This window comes from Alosa alosa, chromosome 17 (genome assembly GCF_017589495.1).
Source record: "Alosa alosa isolate M-15738 ecotype Scorff River chromosome 17, AALO_Geno_1.1, whole genome shotgun sequence".
In the NCBI taxonomy this organism is placed as follows: domain Eukaryota; kingdom Metazoa; phylum Chordata; class Actinopteri; order Clupeiformes; family Clupeidae; genus Alosa; species Alosa alosa.
The window spans coordinates 21,219,307-21,244,013 of NC_063205.1; the positions used below are offsets into that span (position 1 = coordinate 21,219,307).

Genomic DNA, 24,707 nt, shown 5'->3' on the forward strand with positions numbered 1-24,707 from the left:
ATACCCAATTGTATCTTTCTGTGGAGCCAACTAACCCAGATGGCCTTTGCTCCCTCACTGAATGCCTAACCTCCATTAATCAGTGGATGAGCAAAAACTTTTTGAAACTAAATGATGACAAAACAGAGGTACTTCTGGTTGGACCAAAACTAAAGCGAGATATTATTCTTAGTAATCTGGGGAACTTGGCACACCAGGTCAAACCAAAAGTAACAAGCCTCGTGTCATCTTAGATGCAGAGTTAAGTTTTAAGCCCCATATCAGTAAAGTTACTCAGACAGCCTATTTCCACTTGAGAAACATTGCCAAAGTCGCGGCCCTTTTTAACTCAACAAGATGCAGAAAAACTAATTCACGCCTTTATCACTAGCAGGTTAGACTACTGCAATGCACTTTTCACTGGTCTTCCAAAAAACATCTAAAGAAATTGGCACTCATACAGAACTCTGCGGCTAGACTTTTAACTAAGACTAAGAAGAGAGAACACATCACCCCTGTGTTGGCTGAACTGCACTGGCTCCCTATTTCCTATAGAATTGATTTTAAGGTTATGTTAATTACTTACAAAGCTCTGAATGGCATAGCACCTTCATATATCTCTGAGCTTTTAATATCTTATCAACCACAAAGGAAACTTAGATCATCCAATTCTAATCTTTTAATCGCACCCAAAGTGCTCCCACAAACAAAGTGGAGAAGCTGGCGTTTATCCATTATGCCCCCAAACTATGGAACACCCTGCCTCTGTACATCAAGCAGGCGAAGTTCAGTAAATATTTTAAAAAGATCTGAAAACATACCTGTACAGGAAAGCTTTTAGTGAACTCATCTTATCCTGTAGACTACATTTTCAGATTATTCTACATCTGCTACTATTGAGGGCTTAGCCAGCCAGAAGCAGATGGGCTCCCCTATTAAGTCAGGTTCTGCTCAAGGTTTCTTCCTGGAATATGGGAGTTTTTCCTTGCCACAGTTGCCATATGGCGTGCTTGTGGGGGGTAAGAGGGTTAAGGCTGCCAGTCTTATGACGTCATTTTCTATATTTTTGATATGTTGCTGAGTATAACATAAACAGCAAAGAAAAGTGATTGATAATGACTGACTGACTATTATTGTGTTACATGCTTCAAATGTAAAGCACTTTGAGCTGCATTCTGTGTATGAAAGGTGCTATACAAATAAAGCTTTTTATTATTATTATTATTACAGTATTTGTGGCTGGCTGATTGGTGTTCAGTTTTGTAAGTATTTTCAGATGTGTGTCTAAATGTTTTCAATCACCCGATGTGTTTTGTATTTGGGGGCCAAGCAGCGAAGCTGCGAAGGCACCCATTGTGTTTCTATGTTTTCTTATTATTACGCATCCGCCATTGAAGTCTATGGCAGCCCATAGAACCGTCTGGTAAAAAGTTGTGAAATTTGGCACACTGATTGGGGACAGTTAAATGATTAATTTATGAAAATCTAATGAAAAGATTCATGCCGGCACCTTGAGCGCTTTAGCGCCACCAACAGGCCAAAGTTGGATGTGCATTCACGCACGTAACTTTTGACCCGTATGGCCGTTTGTCAAAAATGAGGTATTGTTGGAATCCTTGGACCAAGCCGAGTTCAACGCCCTATGACGTCAATTTCCCGCATGATGGATTTTCCGCCATTTTGGATTTCATCAAAAACACTAAAAAGTCTTCACAGGTCACAAATTTTGTCCGATTGACACCAAACTTAACAGATATCATCTACAGACCATGCCTCGCTTTTTGTCTTCGGAACTAAAACCGTTCACGCGTAACAGCCAATCGAAGTTTGCGGCGAAGCCGCCAAACAGGAAGTGAGCTCATATCTCAGCAACCCATTCATCTATCATAACCAAACTTAATACATGGCCTCAGGACCCAATCAGGGGGAGGCTCAAGAAATTTGGTGACCTTTGACCTCTAGGGGGCGCTGTAATTAAGAAACATGCCTTTTGGCCTGTAGCTGCAGTTGTGCTTAGAATTAAAACGCACTAGTGGTGTCTGGTAATACTGTTGGAGGTCCTTAGGCCGACCCAAGCCAACTTGTGATGTCATCGTAATTGATTTGGCCGCCATATTGGATTTAATCAAAAACACGTACAAGTTTTCGCAGGTCACAAATTTCAGCGGATCCTCACCAAAATTGGCAGACACCATCTTCAGACCATGCTTTATCAGTGCATTGCTTTTTGGAACAATTGACAGAAGCATTCAACTGTAACAGCCAATTGAAATTTGTGGCGAAGCCACCAAACAGGAAGTGACCTCATATCTCAGCAACCCTTGCATGTATCAAAGCCAAACTTGGTGCATGGACTCAGGACCCAATCAGGAGGACGCTCAAGAAATCTGGTGACCTTTGACCTTTAGGGGGCGCTGTAATTAAGAAACATGCCTTTTGGCCTGTAGCTGCTGTTGTGCTTAGAATTAAAATGCACTAGTGGTGTCTGGTAATACTGTTGGAGGGCCTTAGGCCGACCAACCAAGCCAATCATGATTCGGCCGCCATATTGTGATGTCATCATCACCAAATTGATTCAGACCCGCCATATTGGATTGAAGTTTTTCCCAGGTCACAATTTTTCACTTACTACATGGTTTCATTAGGAGGATCCTCACCAAAATGTGTTTTATAGATCTTATGTTTTTTGATGTGAAACTGAAGACAACATGTTCCATCCAGTTCATTCTAATGCATGCGTGCATGCAAGGGCAGGGCGAGGCGGGGCAGGACGGGGTGGGCCGGGCAGGGGTGATTAGGTGGGGGGGGCTGGCTGACGGAGGCGGTGGCAATACTCAGCCCTGTCTCAGCCCTACAAAATCAGCTATGTTTTGATGTGACACTTGTTGAAAGTGTTGCTCACAGGTGTCTGCTGAGTTCTATCTTGTCGCCGGCCTATTCTGCTTGGCCCCCTCATTGCTGCTTGCAGCTATATTTTGAATATGTGTTGTCCCAATTGTACCCATGAGATTTCAATTTCATGAACTAAGTGTCTTATGTATAAAATAGTGTGTGCAGGAGCAAGTGTGTTGCAGAATTGGAACTAAAGTGCAAAGCAGCACTTTTGTTTACAGTAAGGTATGGTTACACTGTGTTTAAGGTATAGTAACAAAAGCTTCAAGTAGGACTGGGATAAACGATTATTTTTTAAACAATTAATCTAGCGATTTTTTCGATGCATCGATTAATCTAACAATTCATTTTTTCAGTCCGATTCTATTTCGATTCGATTATCGATTATCTCCCTATTAATTCACTAATAGCAACTTCTACATGTTTATTTACAAGGGGATGCAAGGCCCTGTGCGAACTTGACAGATGCAAGGCCCTTTTCACTTACGTGCATGAAATCATGCGATAGCTTACTTTACACATAGCCAAGGCTACCGTCGGTGTATTATAATAGTAGCCTAGTCTAATAAGCTACACCAGCTTGCCTTTAAGAGGGGAAATTCAATTGTATAGCCTATAACATTAGCTGAGTCACATATTTGGCCATATGGTGTTTATCATAGGCTACATCACGAAACCAAATAGTGTAACAAAGGCGAACACTTTAACAGGGGGAATTAATTGGGCATGAATCATTGTGCTGAACGGTATTTGTCAATGAGCAGAAACACACACGACATTCAAACTATTGATAAGATGTACTGGTCTGTATCTATAGGCTAACATTGGACAAATAAATGACACTGACTCGCCATATCCTGACTCAGGAAAAAAAACATTTTCTTGCTTTGCCGCAAACTCAGCAATGAAATCATAGGCCAGTTTGCAGGTAGCCTAACGTCTTTTTCATAGAAGGGAGAGCCCAGTCTCTCCTGTGACATGGAGGTGCGCAAATAGTTTTTAATAGCCTGTTCAACTTCGAAAAGCTTCGTTCACCCGATGCCAGTCACTGATCGCAATTTCAAAGTTCGGAAAGCTTCATCTTTTTAAGTTTTAAGTGCAGTGGCCCCTATCTGCCCCCTTTGGAATTATATCTCGAGCCTATTATAAGGTCCAGTGCGTTATGTCCTGGGATTCGGATGTGCTCAAAAAGAAAAGAAAAAACACTTTTTTTATAGATGGTTATGCGGAGCAATGTGAGAGAGAAATTTGATGATCATTGATCGTTGTTTTGGGACGTTAAGCCTTTTCCATAGGCGTCAGTGAAGGAGATTGAAGAATGACCATTTTTTTATATGAAAATATTTCTTAACTACAAAAACTCAGTGTCTAAAAACTCAGTGTCATTCAGACTCAACCCTCTTGTTGTTTTATTATCTTTTTTTCGATTTGTCGTTTGAACGTTGGCAAGCAGGCATGTTGCTGTTGCAATTTAAGTGAAATTTCTACAGTAGGCCTACAACATGCTGTTAGGCTGGGCTACTGTCAATGTACTTGTACAGGTAAATGTTCAACAATTGCTGGTGTACAGGTTATATAATCAATTAGCTAAATCATTTGTCCAGCTGTTTAAAAAATTTTCGTGCTACATTCAAACGCATAAAAGGTGCTTTGAAATATTTTTTCGTTTTGAACGCGTCGGCAAGCAGGCATGCTTTGGTTGCAATGAATGAGGATAATTGCTTTTTTTTGCATTATTTTGAATATGACTGGCTCCAGTCTCAACAGCACATACTTTTTTTAACACACATAGGCCTATCCCCTCTCGCTTTTCTCTCTCCTCCATCCCTGCACACGGTGCTTTCTTAAAGGAGCTGCACCATTTTACAACAATTGCATCTACATTTTCATATTAGAATGTTTTGTCAAGTGTAAGCTTAAACTACCGTGATCAATTTAAGTTCCCGTGCCCCCACTGCGTCATGGAAGCAGTAAGTCAGTCGCATCAAAAATAGTAGTGGCACCCAAGTGACACCTTGTGGTTGTTTGTGTCAACTGCAGTTTGTGCCATTTCTGCTGAGAAAATGGGGTGCGTGATTCATGAAGGAACCCGTCCAAACTTAACGGGGACCCACTGTACATATCTGAATGAAAAAACATGATTTTTTAACATTGCAATATATGTTTATTGCTTTTAAGATTACAAAATAAAAGACTATACAAGTGCAAAGTAATGCATTCTTAGTCAGAGGTAGCATTCAATAAAGTTCAGTAGTGTATGTCTAATTGAGTGCCTGTCATTTTAAGATGTTCGTGTGGGAATCCTTGCAATTAACATTAACACAGTTAAAAGGCTGCTGATGTGTGGATGCAATTCATAACGTAGTTAGTTCAAATAACGGTTCGTAATTCTCTTTTGGACAAGCACTTTTCAGTCTTGGAAAACACTTTTCCATTTACATCGGGATTTTGCAAACATTCAGAGTCAATAAAATGAGCCCTGCAAGAATAACGAAAACAAGCAGCTGCAAGTAAGCATGCTAAACTTGACATCCAAACAGTATTCTAACGTTAGCTTTGAGATACTGCTTGATTGCATACTGTAACTTAACTTAGTTTAGTCTCCTCAATGTACTATGCTGTGATAAGACCTTAACAGAGTTTACTTTAACTTTAATGCAGCAGTTTTGAACAAATTTGCGCAGCATGGTCACAATGCTAAGCGGATTTAATAGCAATTTAGCCAACTGTGTTCTATGCAGTGCTTCTATGTGGCAACAACAATCCTTCAACAATCGTGAATATTTTGTTAAATGCACATGCAGAGGAGGAGCAGCGTGCTTGTTACGAGAGAGAGCGGGCGGGGCGAGGAAAGGCTGTGTGAGTAAAAAGTGGCTCAATGAAATTATTTTATCTTATCTTTAATTTAAATAGTAGGCCTACAACATAGAACATCAACGTGTGATGGCCGGTTTTGATTTCGTGGTGCCCAGCCACAGATTAGTCAACGTATAGAAAACACTGAAGGTGTAAGATTAAAAATATTTAGCAGCACACGTATTGATGACGAATCGACGCTCATATTTTGCGTCGATGTATTGTTTGCGTCGACATCATCGACTACCGTCTACGTGTTGTCCCAGCCCTAGCTTCAAGTTTTGTTACTTTGGTCTAAGCATGTGTCTATAATAGTGCTGTCAGTTAAACGCGTTATTAACGGCGTTAACGTAAACCTATTTTAACGGCGTCAATTTTTTTATTGCGGGAATAACGTTCTTTTTGGTGTAACAAACTTTGTAGTTTTTTCACATGCTGTTGCAACAACTAGTAACGTTAGAACAACTACAACACCACACCGGATCTAGCTAGACCGGAAACTAATCAATATGCACTGAGAATGGAATGGAACGTTGTATGTGCTGCATGTACACGCCCCCTTTTAGGGGAAAGATGACTGATATAATGGAAACCTATGCTGCATCGAAGTGGGGAGCGAAAAGGGCTAATAGTAAACTTACTAAATCTTGAAACAAACGTGCATAAAAGGCACAAAATAAGGTTGGTGTAAGAGTTATCTGTGTGTTTATGGGATTAATGTGACCATGTTCCTATGTTTTGCTCTTTCCAGTTTACTAACAGGAGTGTCACAAATGTATCGATATAGTCAAACTGCCCGTGGCTGACTATAATTAAGTTCAGCAAGCTTAACTTTACATGTCATAACATCAACTAAACATAAGTCACACATTCATTCGGTCACTTGTAATATGAACGTAGCCTATTTCCTACAACTAGGTGAGATAATTGGCTGAATATATAAGTACCACAGTTAGCTAGCTAGCAAGCTAACCGTTTTGCATGGAATATTATGGTAAGTGTAGCTACATGCTAAATGTGTACAATACATGGGGCAAACGAATTAGGTTGGTAATGTACATAGTTTCGACATGAGCAAGTTACATAAACATAATTCTTCATAACTGCTGTGTTAGTAAAATGATTGAATGTCCTGCGAATTTATAACTAGATGTAATGTCAACGTGTGATTACTAGCTATCTTTCCCATTGGATCAATGATATAATGTTAACATGTTTTCCGCTAAAATGGGGCGTGATGCAGATTAAATGTATCTTTATGATGATGCGTCATTAGTAGGCTACGTAAAGACATGCTGCACACACTTGGTTGGGCTTATGAGCCGGCCAAAGAGTAGTAGCCTAGGCTGACGCATTAGTTGTGTGCCGCCAAAGATTTATATCACCGTCACTTGTTCTGTTATCAACATTCCTCTTTGGCTGCTACTATTTGCGATGCACTCTGCTTTCGACATTCATTTACATTAGATTCCATTCTTTTCAATACAACTCCGTACACCAGCATCGCACTTTGCCGCCGTGTAAATCACGATTCAGTTATATTTGGTCGACGCTGCTCCATGAAATCCATTGTTCATCCAGTGTTTGCCTGTTAAAAACTTCGGCGTTGATGTGTGTGGCAAGTGACAGTGCACCATAGACTGTAGGCCTATAAAGTCAAGTCAAAAGTCAAAGTCAAAGTCAAAGTCTTTATTGTCAATTTCTTCACATGTTCCAGACATACAAAGAGATCGAAATTACGTTTCTCACTATCCCACGGTGAAGACAAGACATATTTTACCAATTTAAGTCCACAGACAAACATAACATTCAAGTAAACAAAAAAGTAAGTAAATAAGTAAATAAGAGGGCACATATAATAATGAAAAAATAAGAGCAGCAAAATTTGGTTGAAATTGTGCATAGACAGTCAATAAAATACTACTGCAAAGTCAGGCCAATAAAAGGCTTGGGTAGTTCTGTTTGACCTAAGTAATAAAGAAAGTGGCATAGTGGTGCAAGTTATGTAAGAGCAGCAGAAGTGTTGTGTTTTCAGGACAACAACACCAAGTTGTAAAAGTGTACAAGTGTGCAAGTGTTCAAGTGTGCAAGTGGAGTAGTGCAGGCGGCCATTGTGGGTTCAATGTCCAGGATGTTATGTAGCTGAGGGTGGGGGGGGAGGAGGGAGAGAGTTCAGCATCCTTACAGCTTGGTGTATGAAGCTGTTGGTGAGTCTGGTAAAAGGGAGGCGCAGGCTTCTGTACCTCTTCCCAGAGGGCAGTAGATCAAACAGATTGTGAGCGGGGTGACTTGCATCACTCACAATTTTGGTCGCCTTTGGCGGGTGAGGTGGGTGGTGTAAATGTCCTTCAGGGAGGGGAGTGAAGCACCAATGATCCTTCCAGCTGTGTTCACTATGCTACTGCAGGGCTTTCCTGTTGTATTCAGTGCAGCTTCCGCCCCACACAGCGATACAGCTGGAGAGGATGCTCTCAATGGTGCCTTGGTAGAATGTGGTCATGATGGCTGGTGGAGCACTTGCTCGCCTGAGTTTCCGCAGGAAGTACAGCGGTGCTGAGCTCTCTTCGCCAGTGATGCAGTGTTGGTGGTCCAGGAGAGGTCTTCACTGATGTGCACCCCCAGGAATTTGGTGCTGCTCGCTCTCTCCACCACAGCACCGTCGATGGTCAGTGGCAGGTGTTGGGTGTGACCTCTCCGAAGTCAACAACAATCTCTTTGGTCTTGCTGACGCTCAGCAGGAGGTTGTTGTCCCTGCACCACGTGGTCAGATGGTCGACCTCCAACCTGTATTGAGTCTCGTCGCCCTTGGTGATGAGACCCACCAGAGTTGTGTCGTCAGCAAATTTCACTATGTGATTGTTGCTGTAGGTTGCAGTGCAGTCATCGTCAGCAGGGTGAAGAGCAGCAGACTGAGCACGCAGCCTTGGGGGCCCCTGTGCTCAGTGTGATGCTGCTTGAGGTATTGTTGCCAACACGCATTACTACTTGGGGCCTCTGACAGAGGAAGTCCAGTAGCCAGTTGCAGAGGTAGGTACTGAGTCCCAGTTTGTCAAGTTTGCAGATGAGTTGTTGTGGTATTATGGTGTTGAATGCAGAACTGAAGTCTATAAACAGCAATCTCACATATGAGTCTCTTTTTTCCAGGTGGGTGAGGGCTGGGTGGAGGGCAGAGCAGATTGCATCCTCTGTAGACCGCTTGGCTCGGTATGCAAACTGGAAGGGGTCCAGGGTGGGGAGAATGGCTTTGATATGTGACATGACAAGCCGCTCAAAGCACTTCATGATGATGGGTGTCAGTGCCACAGGGCGGTAGTCATTGAAGCAGGATGGAGCAGTTTTCTTCGGCACAGGTATGATGGTGGCAGCTTTGAAACATGATGGGGACGATGGCTTGCTTCAGGGAAGTGTTAAAGATGTCTGTGAAGACATCCTTAAGCTCCCCGCGCAGTCCTTCAGCGCCACGACCTGGGATGTTGTCTGGACCTGTTGCCTTACGGTGTTGATAGCAGCAAGTGTCCTCTTCACGCTGTCGGCAGAGAGGCACAGGGGCTGCTCATGTAGAGGGGGGGATGGGTCTTCTGTGGGCAGGTGCTGTTTTTGTGCTTCAAAGCCGGAGCAAAGAAGCGGTTCAGGTTGTTGAGCAGAGGGATGTTGCTCTCACAGCTCTGTGGGCTGGGCTTGTAGTCCCGTGAGGGCCTGAATGCCCTGCCATAGGCTTTGTGCGTTCCTGCTGTCTTTGAAGTGGGTGGTTATCTTGTGAGTGTATTCCTTTTTGCTTCCTTGATGCCACGGGACAGGTTGGCTCTCGCTGTTTTCATGCCAGCTTCATCCCCAGCTCTGTAGGCTTTGTCTCTGGCCCTCAGCAGCCTGAGGACATCCCCCCTGTCAGCCATGGCTTCCAGTTAGCCCAGTGATGATGTCTTTTTGTGTGGGTCACATCATCGATGCACTTGGTGATGTAAGAGGTTACAGTGTCTGTATACTCCTCTATGTCTGTCCGGTTGTTGTAAGTGGCTGCCTGCTTAAACATTTCCCAGTCTGTTGTGTCAAAGCAGTCTTGAAGAGCATCGGAGGCTCCCTCAGGCCACACTTTTACCTGCTTACGAACCGGTTTGTTCGCTTTTACCCTTTGTCTGTATGCGGGCATTAGCATAACAGTGATATGGTCTGAAAGTCCAATGTGGGGGGGGTGGCTTTGTATGCTCCTTTTGTGTGTAGTGTAGACTAGGTCCAGGATGTTATCTCCTCTTGTTGGAAAATCAACATGCTGGTGTAGCTTTGGAAGTACAGTTTTGAGATCAGCATGGTTAAGATGGTGAAACCGTCTGGGTGTGCCGTCTGTTGTTCACTGACAGCCTGGTACAGTTCACTAAGAGCCGCGTTCTTATCGCTGTTGTTGTTGGTAGGCGGGATGTATACTGCGACTAGCAGAATCGCAGTAATTTCCCTTGGCAGGTAAAAAGGACGGCACTTTATGATCATAAACTCTGCCAGTGGTGAGCAGTGTTTGCATACTACTACAGTGTCCCGGCACCATTCGTCACGGATGTAAACACAGATTCCTCCTCCTCGTGATTTACCTCCCTTTACAATGGCCCTGTCTGCTCGATAGCATGCTAGCTGCTCCAGTTGTACAGCAGAGTCCGGAATGGCAATGCACTCATGTTGAAAAGTTCCTTATTTTCAACTGAACTCAAAGATAATGAATATAGTATGAATATAATATTTTCTGTTTGTTATGCCCTTTATGTGTGTAGGCCTACATTTTGTGCATGCACTTTTGCGGTAGCATTTATTTCAGTTTATATCAGCTATATTTCTGAAGAATATATTGTGTTGCCTCAGGTCTGCTGCACATCTTTTGAAATTTCATCTGAAATAATCAAATAGACCTACGTCTTAAAGTTAAGTTAATAAAGTAACTAGCTTTGCTTTCATTTGAATCCCAATCAACATACACAATAATTGCTTTATTGTTAATATGGACTCCTGGAAAGTTCAGAAATGCAAAATAATAGAATTTTAATCATATGATAAAATATGTGATTAATCGTGATTAACTATAGGAATTCAGCGATTAATCGTGATTAAAATTTTTAATCGTTTGACAGCACTAGTCTATAATGTTCAAGCAATTAGCAAAAACTATAATGCAATCAGCCATAAATGTGTTTGGAAACATGAGATAGTTTGGCCCAGTGCCACAGGGTGTCACATAGTGTTTTCTGCCGGACTGAGAGAGGGCAGATCAGAACTTTCATACACACACACACACACACACAGACTGGTGTGGGCTATATGATTCTTCAGACTGAGAGGGGGACTTTCACACACACACACACACATAGAGAGAGAGAGAGGGAGAGAGAGACACACAAAGAGAGAGAGAGAGAGAGAGAGAGCGATCAATGATGAACTCACTGACTCGGCTGGACATTTTCTCTCTCTGAAACTTTGAGAGGGAGGGAGGGAGGGAAGAAGGGAAGAAGAAGGAAGAAAAAATAAAAACAAAGAGCTGGAGTCATGAGTGAGAGAAAAGAAAGATGCAGAAGAAAGAAAAGAGGTGGAGTCATGAGTGAGAGAAAAGAAAGATGCAGAAGAAAGAAAAGAGGTGGAGTCATGAGTGAGAGAAAAGAAAGATGCAGAAGAAAGAAAAGAGGTGGAGTCATGAGTGAGAGAAAAGAAAGATGCAGAAGAAAGAAAAGAGGTGGAGTCATGAGTGAATGAAAAGGAGAGGGAAAAGAAAGACACAGAAGGCCAGCCAGAAGCAGGGAGACATTGAGAGACAGGGGGAGGAAGAGAGGGATAGAGAACTAGAGACAGAGAGAGAGAGCTGATGAGAGAGAGAGAGAGAAAGAAATGGAGATGGAGAGAGAGGGAGAGAAATGGAGATAGAGAGAGCTGATGAGAGAGAGAAAGACATGGAGATGGAGAGAGTGCGAGAGAGAGCTCATGAGAGGGAGAGATAGAGAAATGGAGACAGAGATAATGAGAGAGAGAGAGGTAGAGTAAGAGACATAGACAGGGAGGGATGAATGGAGAGAGGGAGTGACCTTTTCGTCATTCCATAACTAAATAACTATTTGGGTGTCTGGCATGTTCATTGCCTGTTTTAGTGATGCAGTCCATAGCTAACGCACAGCAGAGCACAGATATTAGTGCTACATGCATGTTAGATAGATAAGAATAAGAGTGTTCTCCCTTTTAAAAGCCTCATATGGATCAAGAATACATTAAAAGCACAAACAAATCCCTCATGGTGCAAGAACACATGTATGAGAGATGTGAGAACGAAGGAGGAGAAGGAGAAGATGCACAAAAAATCCCCTCATGGTGCTCTCTCCCTCCCTTTCTACCTCCATCTCTCTCCCTCTCCCCCCCCCCCTCTCTCTCCGATGATTGATTTTTGTTTGAGGACACCGCCACGCCCAAAATATTATTGGCATTTTAATGTTAAGATGTTGCAAGATACATGTAGGTCTTTTTGCAACATGTTCTGGGCAAGATAGCTTTCAGAGATCTGGCACAATGGTGGGAGGTGGGGAAGGCTCAGATTAAGGGTTTTTCTGTCAAGACTTCACTTACAGCACCACATCTGTAGTAAAAAAACATTAAACGGTTGGAGGATGATATACGTAATATAGAAAAGGAGTTGGGTAAAAACAGTATGGGGCGTGCTAATGAGTTGAATGATAAGAAGCGGGAGCTAAGAGCATTGCTACAGGTGTGGGCGAGTGGGGCGTTAATTACAGCCAGGTTTGTTGCAATCAGTGATATGGATGCTCCCACTAAGTACTTTTTTTAATTTTGCACATAAGGTTGGGCAGCAGAGTCAGATGTGTTATTTACAGTACGTAAAAGTGATGGGACATTAACTCATGATCCTGTGGAGATGGCAATGGACTTTTATGCTGATCTGTATGGGACTTCTGAGTGTGTTCCTGAATGATTAGGAAAATTGTTGGAAGACCTTCCAAGGTTGGACACAGACAACGGGGGAACCTATAAGATATCAGCCTACAAGAGCTTTCTGAGGCTGTCCAGCAGCTTTCCAAGGGGCGTTTCCCAGGAATTGATGGCTTGCCTGTGGATTTTTATCAGCGCTTCTGGGGACTCTTAGGCAAGGACTATTTGGAAATGCTGCAAGAGTGTCTTAGGATGAGTGAGCTGCCAGTTAGCTGCAGGACAGCAGTTTTAGCCCTACTCCCTTAAAAAGGGGACCTAGGACTACTGAAGAACGGAATAACCTTATTTTTAATGTGTTTGGATTACAATATATTGTCAAATGTCTTGGCCAACAGACTCAAGGATATTTGGATATTTTAATAGCAAAGGACCAGACATACTGCATTCCGGGGCGGACTATCATGGACAATTTGTCAATAGTGAATAATCCTAATCTTGGTTTTTTATCTATTGACCAGGAGAAAGCTTTTGATAGGGTGGGCCAAGAGTATCTCTTCAATGTGTTGGTGGCTTTTGGGTTTGGGGAAAGATTATTTTCCTTTTTAAAGCTACTGTACAAAGGGGCATCAGTAATGCTAAAAGTAGGAGGTGGGCTCAGTCACCCAGGGTGTTTTTAGTAAGACAGGAATATAGACTCAAGAATTGGGAGAGAGAAGGAGGCTGCCAAGTTGTCTAAATGGAACTGGCTATTGGCTGAGCTATCCTACAGGGGTAGGGTCCTGGTCACAAATAACCTGGCTGCCTCCACATTATGGCACAAGCTCGCTGTACTGGAGCCCCCAGACCAGATGGTTAGGGAGGCTCAGAGAAAACAGGTGAACCTTTTCTGGTCAGGGCAGCATTGGGTTCCTGCCCCAGTGTTGTATCTTCCCACTTCGGAAGGGGGTCAAGGGCTTGTGGACATACAAAGTCAGATTTGCGCGTTCCAGCTGCTGACTGCTCAGAAATTGCTTTATGGGACAGATCTGGCCAGGGCAGCAGTTGCCTGTTGTCTTCTGAGGAAGGCAACGGCAATGAGTTTTGACCGTCATCCCTTTTCTCCTGTCTCCCTTTTATTCATCAGTTTTAAGAGCATGGCAGACTCTGAAGAAAGAGAGGATTGCGTCACAAGTGGGGGAATGGATCATGAGGGAACCTTTGTTCCACAATCCTTTTCTGAGGACAAAGATCTTTGTCTGCAGCAACTTTGAAGAGCTGCCTAGTGAGGGCTGGGCTCACGGTTTTGGCCCATCTACGGGATGGGAGCGGCTGGAGAGCAGCAGCCTCACTGCAGCAGGACACTGGTATCTGGTCCCTGAGAATCCTAGTGAGGATGCTGGAAGAACTAACCATGGCATTGCCGGCGGTGTGCAGGGAGGCCCTGTAGGTCCAGTCACCAGCAGGTTGGGAGGTGCGGTATCGCTGTCCCTCGGTGCTGGTCTCGACTTCACTTTTACAAGCTTTGCATGAAGAGGGGGGCGGTGTTGCCTCCTATGTGGGGTTGGATGCTAGGCCTTTTCAAGAGCTCGACAGGAGAACATTGTACTTGGTATACATGAAATTACCAGGCTGCACTGGGAGGTGCTAGCATGGAGGTAGCCAGAAGTGTTTGAGGCGGGATTTACACCTTCTTGGAGGTCTTTTTATAACCTCCAATTGAGAAACGTACAGCCTATCTACAATGGAGGCTTGTCCACGGGGCTATAGATACAGTATGAACAGACACGTGGCACACCTGAATCCGGCAATTTGGAGGAAGTGTCCCTTTTGTGGGTTGGTTGAGGCTGTTGAGCACCTTTTTCTGTGAAAGATTGGGGCAGTTCTTTGAGCTCCTGAGTTCCTGGGTAGCGAAAGTAGGAAAATAGTTTTCTTTTCAATTTTTCATTGGAGGTGCTGTGTACAAGGCCAAAAGGAAAAGGGAAGTGTGTTTTGTCAATTTTTTGTTGGGTCCAGCGAAAATGGCAATCTGGATCTCAAGGAAGTACAAGATGGCGGGGTGAGTTTTAACCAATCCTGTGGAGATTTTTAGGGGGATGGTGGGGGGGATAATCAAGACTGAATATGCATTTTACAAGATGGTTGATGATATTGAGGGCTTTTTTGCAGTATAGGGGTGTGGGGGGTTGATGTGTGAGGGTGGGGAGGATGGGCAGATTGTTTTTAACAAATGAATCTGCTCTGCAAGTTTTATTGTGTAGTGGTTCTGTCAATAAAAGTTAAACACCTCTCTGTCCCCCCCCTCTCCCTCCTTCTTTCTCTCTCCCTTCCTCCCTCCTTCTTTCTTTCTCTCCCTCTCTCTCTCTCTTTTACTTGTACCTTGTTGGTGTCTGTAACAATGTGTTTATTGTGTTGTGAAACCACACACTTCCATACAGTACACTTAAACACCCACACACACACACAAACTCACACACTGCAAAAACTGATATCTAGCCAAGTGTAATAATCTTATATTAACATAAAAAATCTAGTTGGTATTGTTTTTAGGATAAAGATACTTATTTTATGTCAAATAATTTTAAGAGAAAGCTCAAACTAAGTCAAAATCTTAAGACATAAAACAAGTAAAATTATCTGTCCATGGGGTAAGTAAATTTATCTTAATTTATCTTAAGATAAATGTACTTATCCCATTGACAGATAAATGTACCGTGTTAATATAAGACGACCCTCCTTTTCGGGACTTATTATTGAGAAAATAAATAAATAAATAAAATAGAAGCAGCTTTTTGTAGACCAAATCTTGTTTTATATATAAAATTACTTTTTTAAAATGCTGGTGACACATTGGATGTATTAATTTATAGACTGTTGTTGGGGGCCAAGCAGAGAAGCTGCGAGGCACCATTAGTGATTCTACGTTTTCTCTTTTTATTATTATAACAAAACTCTCCTTTGCCATTGAACCATACAGTAACAAGTTGTGAAATTTGGCAACTTGATTCGGTACAGTCCCATGATTCATTTCACCAAGTTTCATGTCAGCACCTCAAGTGCTCTAGCGCCACTAATGTTTCAAATTTGGAATTGCATCCATGCCCTTAACGTTTGAACCGTACACCATATTTTGAACATTCAGGTATATTTGAAATCCTTGGATGATGCCGAGTTCAACGCACCCAATGCCGTCACTTTCCGCCATGTTGGACCTTCAGCCATATTGGATTTTATCGAAAGCGAAACTAAAGTGTCACAGGTCACAAATTTGGTCTGATTTTGATGAAACTCGGCACAGATGATCTTCAGTCTAATCCGCACAAAAGTTAGTCCTTTGTGTATTGATTTTTGAAAGCGTTTGCCCGTCACAGCCAATCGAATTTGTCTGTGAAGCTGCCAAACAGGAAGAGAACTTAGACCTATAAGTGGCGCTGTAATTGCGTAATTAACGGTTGATATGTTTGGAACTTACTAGTGGTATATCTCAGCTAGGCTTTCACATATCAAGACCAAACTTAGTACATGGGCTCAGGACACGATTAGGAGGAGGCCCAAGACATTTGGTGACTTTTGACCACTATGGGGTGCTATAATCACAGGAAGAAGGCTCATATCTTACGCTTTCACGTATCAAAACCAAACTTGGTACATGGACTTGAGATACCATCCTGTGGGCACACAATACATTTGGAGTCTTTTGACCACTAGGGACCACTATAATCACAGGAAGTAGACTCATATATCAGCAATACTTTTACGTAAATCAAACTTAGTATATGGACTTGGGACCCCATTCTGAGGACACACAATACATTTGGTGACCTTCAACCACTAGGGGGGTGCTAGAGTTACAGGAAATTAGCTCATATCTCAGCAACACTTTCACGTATCGAAACCAAACTTGGTATATGGACTTGGGATCCCATCCTGAGGACGCACAATACATGTGGCGTCATTTGACCACTAGGGGGGTGCTATAATCAAAGGAAGTAGGCTCATATCTCAGCAATCCCAATCCAGTCCAATCCAATCCAATCCAATCCTGTCCAGGAGTCCAGTCCAGTCCAATTCAATCCCAATCCCAACTCCTGCTCAACTGCTTGGCCTCCTCATTGCTGCTTGCAGCTATATTTTTTATGTGTTTTATGAATGACTTGGTATTTTTATAATGCCATAAAAGTGCAAAAGATAAACTGTGGTACAGGCTACAAATTACGAAAGAAAAGAAGCCTCTTTCAATGACTGCATTAACCATACGCATCTAACTGTACAGTCTTGAAACAAGCAGTTTCAGCACTGGCAGAAGTTGGCAGGTCAATAAACACTGGCGCTTGATCAGCATTGCCTATCTGATCCAGGGGGTATGAGTGTGTTGTCCTTAAGTTGATCACATAGGTTACCGCTTTCCTCAAAGTCTGAAGACAAGCGCTGGGCAAGACTTCTGTGACGCAATGACAGTCCATTGTGACGCATCATTAAGGCTAGTTTTGAAGTCGGTGTATGTGTTTAGCTCTTTAGTGGTCTCAAAAGCCTTCAGATGTAGGCTATGATGGCTCTGGTAATGGACATTCCATTACCATTTTTCAGTCACATATTCACACACTCTCCCACTCTCCTATCAATCTGTTGGAAACAGCCGCTTTTAGGACCACAGCTTTTGATCATGACTGTTTGCATTTTTAACACAGTTTTTCTGGGCTTGCCATCGTGTTAATCGTCATATGATTTTAATCATCATATAGCTCCTCAATTGTTGGTTAACTTGACCTAGCCTACTTTTGAACCACTTTGTTCAAGATAATATCTTGGTCTCTCCATCATTCAGGCTCATGCCACTGTTGTGAAGGACGGCTCATTTAATTCAAAACACTCGTTACAAAATATCGATACGGCGCCATCTACAGGTTTTTCCTTTTTTTGTCTAGGCCCCGAATATAAAACGACCTCACTTTTTCCGTTATATTTTGAGAAAAAAAAACATTGTCTTATATTCAGGCCTTGTTTTATGTCTTAACTGAAGAAGATTTGAACTTATTTTAAGTCAAATTAGTCTAATAATCTGGTCCTCAGCTGGAGTCGGTGACCTGGTCCAAGAGTAAGATGGATGAGTTACAGGAGGGCTTCACCAGGTGCCCAGCTGAAGCATTCCATTTGCGGAGTTTCAAAATAGTTTTAAGAATACTGGTCTATTTTTTTTTCCATGTACGCGCCGCTTTCATGTCTGGTGTAGCCACTTGATTATAGCGGAAGCTAATTGTCATGGCATATACTCCGTGAACGGAGTGGTGTTTGGTGTTTTAATCCCCCAACGTCATCTTCCAGGCAGCGCTGCATGGAAGGCATTAGGGTTAGGCAAGGGCTAGGGTTAGGTGCATCAGTTATGTGTCTGGTGTAGCCTGCCTGTCTAATGCTATCTGGGTCATCCATGTGGAGGGCCAGTCGTATCGGTCCTGCGGCGGGGGGTTCCATGTTCCATATGTGTTGTGCATGCATTACTTGAAAAGAACTAGCTCCAGTTATGTATGAACAGTGAAGGTAACGATCTCTTGTGAAAAACGTGAACTTGAAGAAGTGAAAATTGAACAATATGAACTATGAATATTGAACAACTTGAAGCTACATCTATAAGTGTGAACATGCTTAACAAAATATGGGAACAAAACATGGGAACTAAACGTGCATTACGAATATAATCAGTGGGAGCCCTGCTTGTTTCCCTGCAACAAGAAGCTTACATCTGGGGGTGATGGAAGACAGTGACACCCTCAGTGTGTTTGAGATGTCCAGTCGATTGCGCAATTTGGTCTAGTTGCAGTCATTGCCGAAAACCCGGCCTCGCATAGATACGTGGAACGTTTTCAGCGCTTTTACGGCTATCTCGGGATATTCTGCTTTGGTTTTGATCCAAAAACCCGCCAGAGAGGTTTCCTTATACACACTCTTAAGACCACCGTCATTTGCAATTTCGATCAACTGCTCTTCCTCCTGCGCTGACAAGTTAGGACTATTTGGGATATTGACAAATGGGTTGCGGACCCACTCATTGGTTTGCCGTGGATCTTTGGAGGATGGGAAGTAACACTCAAACTCATTTGAAAGCGCAACAAGGTGATCGCGCACCAGCTGCGAGAGAAAGGGCCCTGCTTCAGTCTCTCCCAAAACCCCCACTACTGTTTGGAACATATCAAATACACCCGGTCCACTTTCGTCGTCCCCACAAATCAAGCTTGGCTTTAAATGCAGCGACTTTATCTGCCAGTTTAAAGACAGTCGTCATTCTCCCCTGGAGTGACAGGTTGAGGTCATTAAGCAACCCGAATATGTCACACAGGTAAGCGAGTTTTGACACCCAGTCCTCATCACTAAAATGTGCAGCTAATGGTGACTTTTTTTCTGTAAGAAATCTCTGCAGCTGCTCTCGCAACTCAAACACTCTGGCCAGTGACCTGCTAAAGATGCTTGTTTTTGTTGCTCATTCTAGCAGTTTAGCTAACTTCATGTGACACTACCGTTCGCCAAGAACTGATCAAGTTGACCAGGCCACTTGACCTGGGTCATGAATCTGGTGTCACTTTGTACTGGGGAGTCAATTAACTTTTTGCAAATGTACGTTGACACTCCCTTTTATCCGGCCCGCCGAACATTTAATTTGGTTATCAGGCTGCTCGCTATTTTTTTCTTGCGATAGAGACATTGGTTAGCTGTACTGCAAACTGCTTTTCACTCTCCTTAGAGAACGTTTACAATGTCAATGTCAAAACATCATGTTAAAGGTGCTCTAAGTGATGGTACGTGTTTTTTAGGCTAAAACATTTTGGGCTCTATCTTGCACTAGCCTGACATTGCATTACTCAAATTCTAGTCATGTCGCAATGCAACAGCGCTGTTTTCCCTTGATGAAAGTGAAACCACCAGTTTTCCCACATCTCAACTTTGGCCAAAGTTTTCAGAAATAATCGTTTTCAGGGATACAAACTCATTAAATAATATGAATTTTCCATATGGGGTCTTAAAAGCCATGTATCCTTCTAGCCACAGCGTTTTTGTTTCAAACATAAGCCTAATCTAAGCGTGCTCAGATGACGTGATAGACCAGGCGCTGTTGCTCACCTGTCCATCATTGTAAAGCCTGATTTGATTGGTCCGCCCGATTTAGGGCAAGCATACTTGCCCCACAATGCCAGACCGAACTTCCCGTGGGGCGGGACTAAGTTCGGAATGGCACCCAGGCTAATCTTGCACACCAGCACAATTGACTTTGTATACTCGCGCTATTGTCTTTCCTATTTTGCTATATGGAATTTTTCCCTCCACAGGTACATAATAAGCCCACAGGGCGTTTCAGTTTAAAAGAGGGGGCATGTTCTGGCGCAAACGGTCCCTGTTGATATTTTGCAGTTTCAGAAAACAATTCCGCCACAGACCAGGAACCTCCTGGTCTAAAGTCAGTGGCACAAAATTCAGATGCTATTTTAAGGGCGCATGCATGGCCACAGGCCTGCAGGAATGAATGCTATGCACACCGATCTACAGACACCCTGTGCACAGATGGAAACATTCAAAGCCTTGATAATATTTGTCCGTTGCCCGGTTTTGTTTGTGCATTAGTCAACTAAAAATTTAGTAGCCTATAGTACATACATGAAATATCTTTACAACAACAATGCCTAATTACGACCTATTCATTTGGACAACTTTATACAGCCCTATAAAGGCTAGTTACCTTTAGTTTTGTTCCAATTTCCTGTTGTGTATGGCTTTAAACATCGTGTGCGCTTTAACATCAGCCTATAAGCATTATTCCAGCTGCGCTAAGGTTTTGACAAGCACCACAATTTTGCCTACCTTGTTGTAGCCCATCTGAAATAACTCCAAACTTTGCTATGTTCCCTTTCGTTGTTTTCAAAAAACTTTTTATATCCATGATGGCCTTGAAGTCTTGAGTTTGTGAATTCACTTAAATAAGCTTATTATGTGCTGTTAACCAGCAACCATAGACAGTAAAAGAAAGCAGCAAGTAGCCTTGGCTACAATTTCTGTAGTTGCTGCGTCCATTCATTGTTATTCTCTCTCCTGCTCAAACAAAAGTTGTGCGTGCATTAAGTTGATGATAACGTGTTTATAAACTACTTTACATAAAATATTGTAAATAGCCTACTGTCACGCAGTTAATGGGATACTGTGCAGAGTTGGAAAGTTAGGTCAACTTGGAAACTGTTTCTCGTTGTTGAGTTGCCTGTTGGTAAGGTACAGCCGTAACTTTACACCTGCAGGAGCGCTTGCTTGGGCGCCTGTGTTGCTCAATGCACTTTGCTCCTCATCATTTTGATCCTCATCTATACGACGCAGTTCCCATTTTTCCAAACCATACATAATTACAAGGACAAATATTGCTACACAAGGGAAATCAGTGTGGTGTCCGATCCGAAAAAATAGGTATAAATCTAGCGAACACATTTCCACGAATCACGGATGTGTTGATGACATAAATTAGGAAATATTAGAGGACTTAATGAGACGTGATGTTGAACTGCGTGCCGATGCCATTTAACCCAAATGCCCCAGCAGCAGCACGGGAGAGGAGAGCTTATCTGACAGATCTGCATTGTCTATAGTGAGGTAATGTTAGATTACATTGCAAAATTATCACCATGCATTCATAACCTTGTGATTCAGTGAGAGTGATCCCAAAACATCGGAAAGTGACATTTCTGTATTACATTTTTGTCAAGAGGAAAAATCAATAGCAAACTGTTCCCAACTGACTATAGCGCTGTGAACCGTTCCTGGCTGCGCCTGGCAAATCCGCCATCATAATAGTGTAGCCGTATATTTTATGGCTTTGTTTATTTTATATGTTAATGTCAATTTTGTATTTTGTTTATGCACCCTTGTGATGTCTTGGAAATGATGGATATGCTGTTATGAGATTGGTTCCGGGGAATGTATCTAGGGGGAAGATAATTAGGGGGAACGTTAAGTTCGAGGCAGAGCAGAGTTAGGAGTGTGCTGGCTGGTTGTACATGTCCCGTAAATAAAGCTCCTGAAAGTTAATCTTCACACCTGTAACCAGTCTTCCTTCCATGCCTCAACGAGACTGGATAGTTAACCAGGTAGTACTCTAAAAAGGAGGGTTACAATAGCAATCCGCTATGGAACAAGCGTGCCTGTTGTTAAAGGGAATGTGAGATGACGTTCTGATTGGTTTATTCCACGTTACGCCCAAACCACACCCATGAATAATGTAGCTACTAGAGACCACCCCATTTTAGGTTGCGTCGGGCGCAACAGTCATTATCCCGCCGGTAAAATAGAAACAGCGCCCAAGATCCGCCCACAAAGCATTTGCGTAAAGTCAATTGCGCTAAAGTGCAAGATAGAGCCCTTTATGTCACTTACTGCAAACATCACCTAACCAACTGCTAGCTGTCTGTGGCCTGAATACACTGTAAAAAAACACAATCTCTGTGGACAGCCCAGGCTCCAAAAATGGCAACAAAAACAACCTGGGCAAACCTAACCGATAAAAACATAACAGACTGTTCCAGCAAATCACAGACGAGATGTGCGTTTAGGAGAGTTTCAATTGCACGGGAGCAGCACGGGAGAGAGGGGAAGGAAGTAGCGAGCTGTTGTTGTTGTGCGGCCCACCGGCCATTTTTCAAAACCCAATGTGGCCCTTGAGCCAAAAAGTTTGCCCATCCCTAGAGCTAGCCATAGAGGAGTTCCTCTATGGCCACCCGCTCTGGTTAGGGTTATGTGTTCATGACTGTCATCTCACTGTTATGTCAATACTGTCAAGTAAAGTGTTACCATTTTTTTTAAACGCAACCTTTAATGCAATTAATAATTTAGGTTACAATTTTTAGCATTACCCACCATAAATAATTCAGAGGCTGTTTAAGTTCTGATTTCAGTGGACAATTCGGTTGTAACATTTCAATAGCAATCCAACACCACCCTAACTTATGAAGACGCCTTTTATAGTTATTGCACATCTGAAATCTCTCCATGATCTGACAAAAAAAGTTTTGTTTTTCGCCAGGTAATACAGTCCTATTGGCATGCATGCCACAAGATTTTCAGGGATATTGCTACACCAGCAAGCCACGGAGGACAAAGGGCCCATGATCTAAAGCAATTGTTTTTCAGTCCTTGAACAATCATGCACGAACTGTATGGGACGAACACAGAATAGCCACAGAACTTTTGCAAAGAAATGCTTCCATTGGCTACACCAGAGGAGCAAGCTTTTTCTCTTTTACTGTCTATGTGTGCGAGCAGCGTAGCCTAGACATCTAGATGCGCCCCAAGCGGCAGCATTTGCTGCCAGGGCTAGTCTAGCAACTCTCTGTTGGCTTGTGAGCTCCAGAAATCGAAACTTAATCAGGCCTTTGAAATCGTGTATAGAGTCGTTTGGTGGGCTTAACATAATGATTGATGGCAGAGTTGCAACGGTTTGGCTTGAACTCCCTGCTACTTGAAAACAAATATCCTATTGCGCCCTATTGCGTGCAGAGGGAATTTGAAGAACAACTGATTATCCCGCCCCTCGGACTGAGCACTGCGAACGGTGAGTGCCCAGACCCTACATTTTAATGTGGGTCTGGCTCGCCAGGCTCCGAGCAGCGTGTATAAAACAAACAGCTTGCATGCAAAACAGAACACAGCTTTGTTCTTTGGAGAGCAGACAAGCCAGCTTTGGATTTTCTCTCTATTAGGAAGGGATTTCAATTGGAAGTTTGTGTGAAATGCCCTTCCATCTGGGCTCTTTGGAAAATAAAATTCTGCTGGAACTTTAAATGGTCCTCTTCTGACAAACTCTACCCTGTCAGTGTCTGAAATATGTGCGGGCCAAAGGGCGGGGTCTGATGGAGATGGCACATTCATCTCTTCATCATCTACTGGAAGGCTTTCAGTGATGGGTGTGGGTACAATACCTTCTGAGGTGAGAGTTGTGTGTTGTGTCTGTGTACCTGAACTTGAGGATGGTTGATCACAGCTTCCTACTTCACCTGGTGGACGGTTGCTGGAGTTGTTCAGGATGCTGGGGTTGTTGGCTGCTTGCTTCACTGCTTGTGGATGGTTGCTCATCATCAGAATCTTCCTCCTGGCTAATACAAAAATTTGATTAGCAAAAGCTAAATAAAAATACCAAAACATTAGGATTCTCTAATGACAAAAATATCATGTCACACTACTGTTCATAATAGGATAAAAAGTGACTCAAAAACATCATAATATGCATCATCTTAAGTCTGCTGTTTATCTGTAAAGCACTTCATTATTTCATAGCTATCTAGTAGCCTGTGTATTTCACAATGATAGGAAAAGTACATTAAACTTTTATATTATATTAATTTAGTGGAACATATACAAAACCTTAAATATCTATATACTCTAATTATAGCCTACACATTAAACAAAACAATGGAGGCATTTTGTAAATGACCAAAAGTGAAGATAGCATATTTTGGCCCAACCATGACCAATTCTAAAATATATTACATGCATATGCCTTAAATGAAAGTTCTGAAATACTCACTGTTATTGATAAATGAATCTGCCTGTCTGATCTCTGTTCACTGATCATATTGTGTCACCGTAGCCTACACAGAAAAGCCTTGGACTAGCAGTACAGAGCAGAGGAGGCTCCTTCATTGAGGAAAGGGAGGAACACCCTCCCTAAAATTTCAGAGAAAAATAAAAAATATAAAGTGAATTACTAATCTGATAATACTGTTAACATTACTATTTGAACACTTTGAATGAACAAAATCGTTCCCCTAGGTCAAAATGGCAACAGCACTCCCTATCGCAATTGAAAATTACTGTATGGAGGAGCTTCCTTCGCCATTGGAAAATGTCCATCTTTTATACATTCAAATACAGTGCGAAGGTTAGGATTAAAGCAGGAAGACCAGTTCCAAAAATTCATATTAAAAAAGATGGTAAGGCTAGTATAGGCTACTGAATGCTACCCCAGATAGCAAACATACACTGGGACGGTACTGGGCCACACCTACCACAACGTCCGACACGGATCTGCATAATGGACCTGATCCAAGGCCCAAAACGCATCGGTCCAAAATTGGTCT

At 42.6% G+C, this 24,707-nt stretch overlaps 1 protein-coding gene across 2 annotated transcripts in view; it reads right to left on the bottom strand.

Moving 5' to 3' along the window:
• Positions 1-24,294, bottom strand: part of ncaph2 (non-SMC condensin II complex, subunit H2) — a 53,248-nt gene extending 28,954 nt beyond the window's left edge. The window contains exons 1-2 of one of the 2 annotated variants that reach the window (XM_048268837.1): positions 24,155-24,294; positions 23,625-23,723 (exon numbers count right to left, since the gene is read on the bottom strand). The gene's annotated coding sequence lies outside the window, so the exon portion shown is untranslated. Of the gene's footprint in view, positions 1-800; positions 820-23,624; positions 23,724-24,154 lie in introns of those variants that run through there. The other variant, XM_048268838.1, reaches the window with a different exon arrangement.
• Positions 24,295-24,707: the final 413 nt, after the last annotated feature.